An 8,345-nucleotide genomic window follows, 5' to 3' on the forward strand; every position below is an offset into this window, starting at 1 on the left:
TTAATTTCATTGACAACAAACCTGGCATAAGCAGTACTAAAATAAAAGTCTTCAAAAGGGATGTGTGTGTGTGTGTGTGTGTGTGTGTGTGTGTGTGTGTGTGCTTGTGTACCCATGTGAGAGCATTGTTGGCATGCGGCTAGCCTGGTTTACAAAGTGAGTCCAGGACAGCCAAGTCTACACAGAGAAACCCTGTCTCAAAAAAAAACAAAAACAAAAATAAATAAATAAATAAAAGAATGGCATTGATATGCTGAAAGATCTTTGGAAGCTGCTTTGATACAAGCTTCTTCTGACTTCATCTAGCATCTCCACCCCCCTTCCCCACAAGCCAGTCTGGAGAGTGACTTTCTGAAAATTCCCATATCTACTTGATGAGCTGCTCCCTAGCCCGAGTGCAATTGCCTTCAGTTTTTTTGTTTGTTTGTTTGGTTGGTTGGTTTTTTTTTCTGGATGCAAGATTTATTACTGAACATGATTTGGTAGGGTGCAGAAAAGCATCACAGTGAAAGGCCTCCTCAGGAATGCAGGGCTCTCCACTTGTCCGAGGGGCCGCAGTTGGGGGTATATTTGACCCCACAGCCACCAGGAGTGAGCTGCCCCTTCTCAGCAACCCTATCTTCAAATCCATCTGCATTAAACTTGTGCAGCCCCACTTCTTTGAGATGTGGCTCTTCTGGCGGCCAGGGAACTTGAACTTGGCTCTATGCAGAGCCCTCAGTCACATGCTCCTTATTCTGCAGCTCAGTGGGGATGGACGTGATGACCCGACTAACATGAACTCTGGCCGCTGTGCCCTGGGGCTTCCCAAAGGTGCCACGCATACCTGCCTGGAGCCTGTCAGCCCCAGCACAGAACAACATCTTGTTGATTCGGATGACATGGGAAGGGTGGAGCCTCACTCCAATGTGAAAGCCATCCTTGCTTTTTACTATGGATTTGTTGGCACAAATGCGAGCAGCCTCCAGCACTTCAGAAGAGAGTTGCTCTTATTCACCTGACACGATGTAAAGTGGGAATTCATCAGCCTTTGCCTTCTTCTGCCCCACATCAAAGTTGCTGATTTTAGGCCAGCCTGGTCTACAAAGTTAGTTCAGGCCAGCCAAGGTTGTCCCCCCAAAAAAACCTGAAAAAAAAACAAAAGATGTTGATTTTAGCATCAGGGACACCCTGGCAGAAGTGGAGACTTTGGGTATGGTTTGTTGTCACAATACCGATAAGGGCGGGACGGTGGCCCATAACGATGCTAGGATCATCGGTGGCACGCTGGAGGCAAAGAGAGCCTTCCGTATTCTCATGGAAACTTCATTAAGCAGCAAGGATTCAACTCCTATCATAAGTAGAAATTCTGTGGATCGCTGTGAGTTCGAGGCCAGCCTGGTCTACAAAGTGAGTTCAGGACAGCCAGGGCTACACAGAGAAACACAACAACAACAACAACAACAAAACAAAACAGAAAAAAAAAAAAAGAAGAAAAAGAAATTCTGAAACTCAAGCACCATATCCAGAGCCTGGGAAACCACTGTTCCAGGCCACTGTCTGTTTTTTTCTGGCTACATTTAAGCGACCCGAAACACAATATACTATCTTTTTTTTTTTTTTTTTTTTTTTGGTAAAGATTTATTTATTCTTATGTATACAATGCATGTACACCTGCACACCAGAAGAGGGTATCAGATCACATTCTAGATGGTTGTGAGCCACTTTGTGGTTGCTGGGAATTGAACTCAGGACCTTTGGAAGAGCAGGCAGTGCTCTTAACCTCTGAGCCATCTTTCTAAAGTTGTCCCCATCCCTGCTTCCCTCTCCTCATGGTCTAATTTAACCTTCTTTTTGTTTATTTGGGTCTATTTCTTTCTTTGAGTCAGGGTCTCACTGTGCTGCTCTGGTTGGCCTGGAACTCACTATGTAGATTAGGCTGGTCTTGAACTCACAAACATCCGCCAGCCTCTATCTCCTGGGGTGCTGTGATTAAGGGTGTGTGCCACCAGGCATAGCTTCCATCTAACCTTTCTTTAATCTCACACTTTCTGTCTGATTCCTGGGTGCTGTCAAACCACTCCCATGAACATTATAAATGTGTGTGTCTTTTCTCCTACCTAATCTGCTACTGTAACTTCATTTTTGTGAACCTTTCTGTAGAGGGACTATCTTGTGTATTGTGTATTGTATGCCTGTCAATTAAAACGAAACAAAACAAAAACCTACGGCCTATAGGAAAGGGTAGAAGAGAAGGTGGGACAACCAGCAGGCAGCAAGGATTCTGGGATAGAGCCAGGGATGGGAGGTTCTCCCGGGGAAGATGTGAGGCGGACAGACACATGGTACCTGATCAAAGGTAACCAGCCATATGGCAGAATGTAGATTAGTATAAATGGGTTAAGTTATGAGCTAGTCAGAGAAGAGCCTAGCTATATGGCCTAGGAATTTGTAAATATATCCTGAGTCTCATAAGTGATTACTCAGGGAGCTTGGGTCAGGGAGAAAAAAACACATCCTACTAGACCCTTCCAAGGGTAGAGGGGATATTTCACTCACCTCTGCAAGTGTCTTTGTTCAGCATTACAACAAATTATAGTTAAAAGCCATCATGTGGGTACTGAGAACTGAACCTGGGTCCTGTAACAAGTACTATTAACTGCTGAGCCAACTCTCCAGCACCCTAAAAAAAAATCAAATAAGTATAGGTAAAACTCCACAGGGAAGCGTCAATGCTGGACATGGAGGAGGGAGGGGGCTCGTGAGCCCTTACACCTAGCTGAGGGATTATTGGGAATTGATGGCTCCCGAGGGAGGGGAAGTCAGTTTTCTTTAAGCATGTGGCCCTTTCGATCCACCATGCTCCAATGACTGGCCTCATGACCCTGAGTATATATGAGCAGCACAAATTACACTCAACGGATTATTAAGAAAAAAAAAAAAAAACGTAAGGTTGAGAGTGGGTGGGAGGGAGGTGGGTGGATCTGAGAAGAGTTATAGGAAGGAGTGGAGGGTAAATGTGATCAAATAACATTTATGAAACTCCAAAAAAATTAACAAAATATTATATTTTTAAAAGCCCTCAGTGCTAGCCGAACACAGTGGCACTTGCCTATAATCCCAGCGCTCATGGAGGCATAGGCAGGTAGATCTCTGTGAGTTCAAGGCCAGCCTGGTCTACAAAGTGAATCCAGGGCAGCCAGGGCTATTACACAGAGAAAGCGAGTCTCAAAACAAAAACAAAAACAAAACAAAACAAAACTAAAACAAACTGAAACAAAACCAAACCATCAGTGCTAGAGAGCCAAAATATAGATGGGGCTCAAGTGTACATTGACTGATGAGTGGATAAAGTGTGGTACATATGCCCAGACAGTGAGCCGTATCCAGCTGGAAAGAGGAGGGAGACTGGGCTGGGCAAAGTGGCTTAGGGGGCTCTGCAAGCATGAAGCCCTAAGTTTGAATTCCCAAAACCTATGTGAAAAGCTGGGCATGGTGTTGTCCACTTGTAACCCCAGAATTGGGGGTTCGGAGACTAGTAGGTAGTCCTAGGGATTACTGACTAGCAAGTTTAGCCCAGACAGGAACTTCATCTCCAGTGAGAGATCCTGTCTCGAAGAAACAAGGAAGCTAGCCGTGTTAGCACATGCCTTTAATCCCAGCACTCATGACGCAGACCTCTGTGAGTGTGAGATCAGCCTGGGCTACAAAGCAAGTTCAGGACAACCTGGGCTGCAGAGTGAAACCCTGTCTCAAATAGTACAATACCGTGGAATTCAGTAGAGGAAGACTCCCAACATTGACTTCAACACGTGACAGAGGAAGACTCCCAATATTAACCTCTATTTCCAGATCTATAGATGCATGTTCACAAACACACACACACACACACACACACACACTGAGAGAATATCTTGTATCTGTATGGAAGCTTCACTCGTCAATAATAAATCTGATGGCCTACAGCTTAGGCAGGAAATAGGAGGTGGGACATCCCTCAGGCAAAAAGGATTCTGGGATAGAGATGGGCATGGGGTTCAGCCTGCAAGATGTGAGGTGGACAGACACACGGTACCTGGGCAGAGGTAACCAGCCATGTAGCAAAATGTACATTAGTCAAATGGATTATTTTGTGTCGTGAGCTAGTCAGAGAAGGGCCTACCTACGTGGCTGAAGTATTTGTAAATAATATTTTGAGTCTCATTAATCATTATTCCAGGGGCTTGGAATTGGGAAGAAAAACCCCTGCAATACACAAACACACACACACACACACACACACACACACACACACACGGGGGTGGGGGATTTTAAAAGAAGAAAATTCTAATGTGTGCTACAATATAAGTGAAACTGGAAGACATTATACTGTCAAAAAAAAAAAAAAAAAAGAGGGGGCTACAAGAAGACAAATAGTATATGATTCCACATAGAGCAAATGAGTTTTAGAGGAAATAGAATGAATGGTGTCCAAGAAGGGGGAGGAAAAGCATTCAATGGTTGCAGTTTAGGACCATTAAAGGGCTCAGGAAATGGATGGTGGCGGTGATCTCAGAACACTGTGAATGTACTTAGACGTCACAGAACAGCACACCTTAAGACGGCTAACACAACAAATGTTCTGGTGTGTGTGTATGTGTGTGTATGTGTGTGTGTGTGTGTGTGTGTGTGTGTGTAATCATAATGCAAAATGACAAAACCATCCCAACTGGTGGGAAAGAGATGAGTTAGTGGAAAGAAAAGGTGATGCAGAATTTCTGGAAAATAATGTGACAGAAGAGAATTTTAGGCTTTTATCTATTTTTTTTTTTTTTTTGCATGTGTATGTTTGTGGTGTGCATGCTGCTTGTCTGCTTTGCTTGTGTCTGTGTGCATGCGTATGTCAGCTTGGAGTTGCCATTTGATATCTTTCATCATCACTCTCCACTTTGGTGAAACAGAATCTCTCTCAGAACCAGGCGCCTGCTGATCCCAGTCTAGTTAGCCACCTTGCTAACAATGCCTCGGCTTCCTTCCTGAGTGCTGGGCTTGCAAGCAGCCTCCAGCCCACCCAGCAGTGCCCATGGGTGCTGTTGGTCCAAGCTGCAGCCTCCAGCCCACCCGGCAGTGCCCATGGGTGCTGTTGGTCCAAGCTGCAGCCTCCAGCCCACCCGGCAGTGCCCATGGGTGCTGTTGGTCCAAGCTGCAGCCTCCAGCCCACCCGGCAGTGCCCATGGGTGCTGTTGGTCCAAGCTGCAGCCTCCAGCCCACCCGGCAGTGCCCATGGGTGCTGTTGGTCCAAGCTGCAGCCTCCAGCCCACCCGGCAGTGCCCATGGGTGCTGTTAGTCCAAGCTGCAGCCTCCAGCCCACCCGGCAGTGCCCATGGGTGCTGTTGGTCCAAGCTGCAGCCTCCAGCTCACCCGGCAGTGCCCATGGGTGCTGTTGGTCCAAGCTGCAGCCTCCAGCCCACCCGGCAGTGCCCATGGGTGCTGTTGGTCCAAGCTGCAGCCTCCAGCCCACCCGGCAGTGCCCATGGGTGCTGTTGGTCCAAGCTGCAGCCTCCAGCCCACCCGGCAGTGCCCATGGGTGCTGTTGGTCCAAGCTGCAGCCTCCAGCCCACCCGGCAGTGCCCATGGGTGCTGTTGGTCCAAGCTGCAGCCCCCACTCTTGTGCACTAAGTCCCTTATCCTCTCTGCCATCTCCTCTGCCCCAGATGTTTCCATTTGTGGACTGATTAGTCCTTTACCTAAGACTCTACCCAAAATGCATCTAGAGAGTCAAGCACAAGAAACTCACCCAGGGAAATTGCCCACAAATCTATAATGGGGAACTATAAAATTATATCGAGCCATTCGGATTTGCACACTACAATCACAACATGCTTATTTCTGAAGAACAACAGCATGCTTCATTAAGTGATACAGAGGAGCTTTCTGTTTCACACACATTCCATAAGTGTCTTTAACTACTAAGTGGCAAAAATGTGCATGCAGATTTTACACATTTTTTTGAATTATGAGAGTTGAAAGAATTTGAATACATATCACAAGGTTTTCTTATTGAAACAGAGCCATATAGCCACATTATGCTAATGGTAAAAATACTACATTTTGCCTTAACTTACTAAAAAAAAAAAATCTGTTGAAAATATGTTAAAATGTCAAAGTGTGGGCCAGGCTGTTATTGGCAGTGTTAGCAAAGAAATGTATGTAGCTCATTAGTAGCCTGAGGAGCCATTCGGATAATACTGATCCCAGCTAACAAAAAACCAAACATGTTTTGGAAGGGATCGTTAGACTCCAGAGGGCTTCTCTACCCCAGCCAGTTCCCAAATGACCAAGGCAGAGGCCTCTTGGATTTATATAAGCTTTAAAGCACAGTAACTAGGCAGATATTAATCCTTTAAGCTATTTTGTTATTTCCCAGATACACACAGCAAGTTACTTGCCATAATTGTTCCGCCTGGGCTGCTTCTGCTCCGTCAGGCCGGCCCTCATGGCCACATGCTCATGGTCCATAACTTTGATGCCTTCTCCTGCAGGCCCTGCATTCATGATACCACCCCACCCTGGACATATAAATACATAATGAAATAAATCAGAAGGGGGGCCGCTGGAGAGATGGCTCAGCAGTTAAAAGCACCGACTGCTCTTCCAGAGGTCCTGAATTCAATTCCCAGCACCCACATGGCAGCTTATAACTGTCTGTAGCTCCAGAATCTGACACTCTCACACAGACATACATGCACGCAAAACACCAATGGGCATAAAATAAAAATAAATAAGTTAAAAAAAAAAAAAAAAGAGGGCAAGGATTGTGGTTCAATTGATAGAATACTTATCTAGCATACATGGAGCCCTGGGTTGGTACCCAGCACCGTATAAACCAGCGGTGTGGTATAGAGCCCACTCTCCGAAGGTGGAGACAGGAGCATCAGAAGTTCCAACACATCCTTCGCTATGCAGTGACTTTGATATCAGCCTGGGATGCAAAAGGAAGGAAGGAAGGAAGGAAGGAAGATAAGGAAGGAAGGAAGGAAGAAAAGAAGAAAGGAAGGAAGAAAAAAGGAAGGAAGGAAGGAAAGAGGAAGGAAGGAAGGAAGGAAGAAAAAAGGAAGATAAGGAAGGAAGGAAGGAAGGAAGGAAGAAAAAAGGAAGGAAGGAAGCAAAAAAGAAAGAAAAAGCCGGGCGTGGTGGCGCACGCCTTTAATCCCAGCACTTGGGAGGCAGAGGCAGGCGGATCTCTGTGAATTCGAGGTCAGCCTGGTCTACAAAGAGAGTCCAGGACAGCCAAGGATACACAGAGAAACCCTGTCTCAAAAAACCAAAAACAACAACAAAAAAGAAAAAAGAAAAGAAAAAAAAAGAAAGAAGGAAGGGGAAGGTTTTTTCAGGATTTTGGTGGTGGTGGTGGTGGTGGCTGTGGTGGTGGTGGTGGGTTTTGGTAAAAGCCTTCTATTTAAAATGTATTTGGGCATTGAGGTTTATTAAAAACCCCATGCTCTCACACTACTCTATCTTTGTGAGTTTTCTACATTGTGAGTAGAATTGTAATGTGCCCTTAACAAAGGAAGTAAATAACAGGTTTTCTCCGCCTACGAGATAAGCCAGTTCAAGCCGAATTAAAAGTATAAAGGCGTGTTTATTGGGGGCAGGTCTTGGGCTGGTTCACTGAAGAAAGAGGTCCAGAGAAATTACCATGTAGACAGAGGGTGGGGGGAGGGGGCTGGGGCCAGGAGGGGGTGGGTGGGAGGGGGGAGGGGGAAGAGAGCATGTGTGTGCAAAAGAGAGAAATGCAGAGAGAAAGAGACCAAAATGTCTGCATTGGATAAGGAGGAGCCTCTGGTGGAGGGGAAGCCCAGCCTCTGGCCTGGTGTGGTCAGGGTAGAGGGCAGGGTATGTCAGCCATGCCTTGTAACACGTAGGGACTGAGGGATGCTGGGAGAATCTGGAGGCCAGGTCAGCTTTGATATCTTAAATAGGCACCTCAGCTGCTTTTTCCTGGGTACAGAAACCCAACAATAAAATTTAAATGATCTCTCCAGCTACCCCCAGGTTGTATTTACCCTTAATAACATGACATGACTTATAGACGAATAAACTGTTTTTCCTGTTGCCACTGGCAGCGGGAGGCAGAGCGGGAGACCAAGGAGTTCTATTCTGGCAGTAGTAGATGGATTGCAGAAAAGCATTCCAAGAGTAGTCAGTATGAAACCAAGTTAGGACTATTAAATGTGCTGATGGGTATGGCTTTCTTAAGAAAGGGAGCTAATTATTTTGTTTGCTTGTTGTTTTTTCCAGATAGAATTTCTCTGTGTAGCCCTCGCTGGCCTAAAACTCACTTTGTAGAACAGGCTGGCCTCTAATTCAGAGATCCAACATCTGCC

At 45.9% G+C, this 8,345-nt stretch overlaps 1 pseudogene; it reads right to left on the reverse strand.

The window, feature by feature from the left end:
• Window positions 1-518: 518 nt before the first annotated feature.
• Window positions 519-5,093, reverse strand: LOC127209633 (60S ribosomal protein L10-like; annotated as a pseudogene).
• Between the last annotated feature and the right edge of the window lie 3,252 nt (window positions 5,094-8,345).

This window comes from Acomys russatus, chromosome 26, assembly GCF_903995435.1.
Source record: "Acomys russatus chromosome 26, mAcoRus1.1, whole genome shotgun sequence".
Taxonomy (NCBI): domain Eukaryota; kingdom Metazoa; phylum Chordata; class Mammalia; order Rodentia; family Muridae; genus Acomys; species Acomys russatus.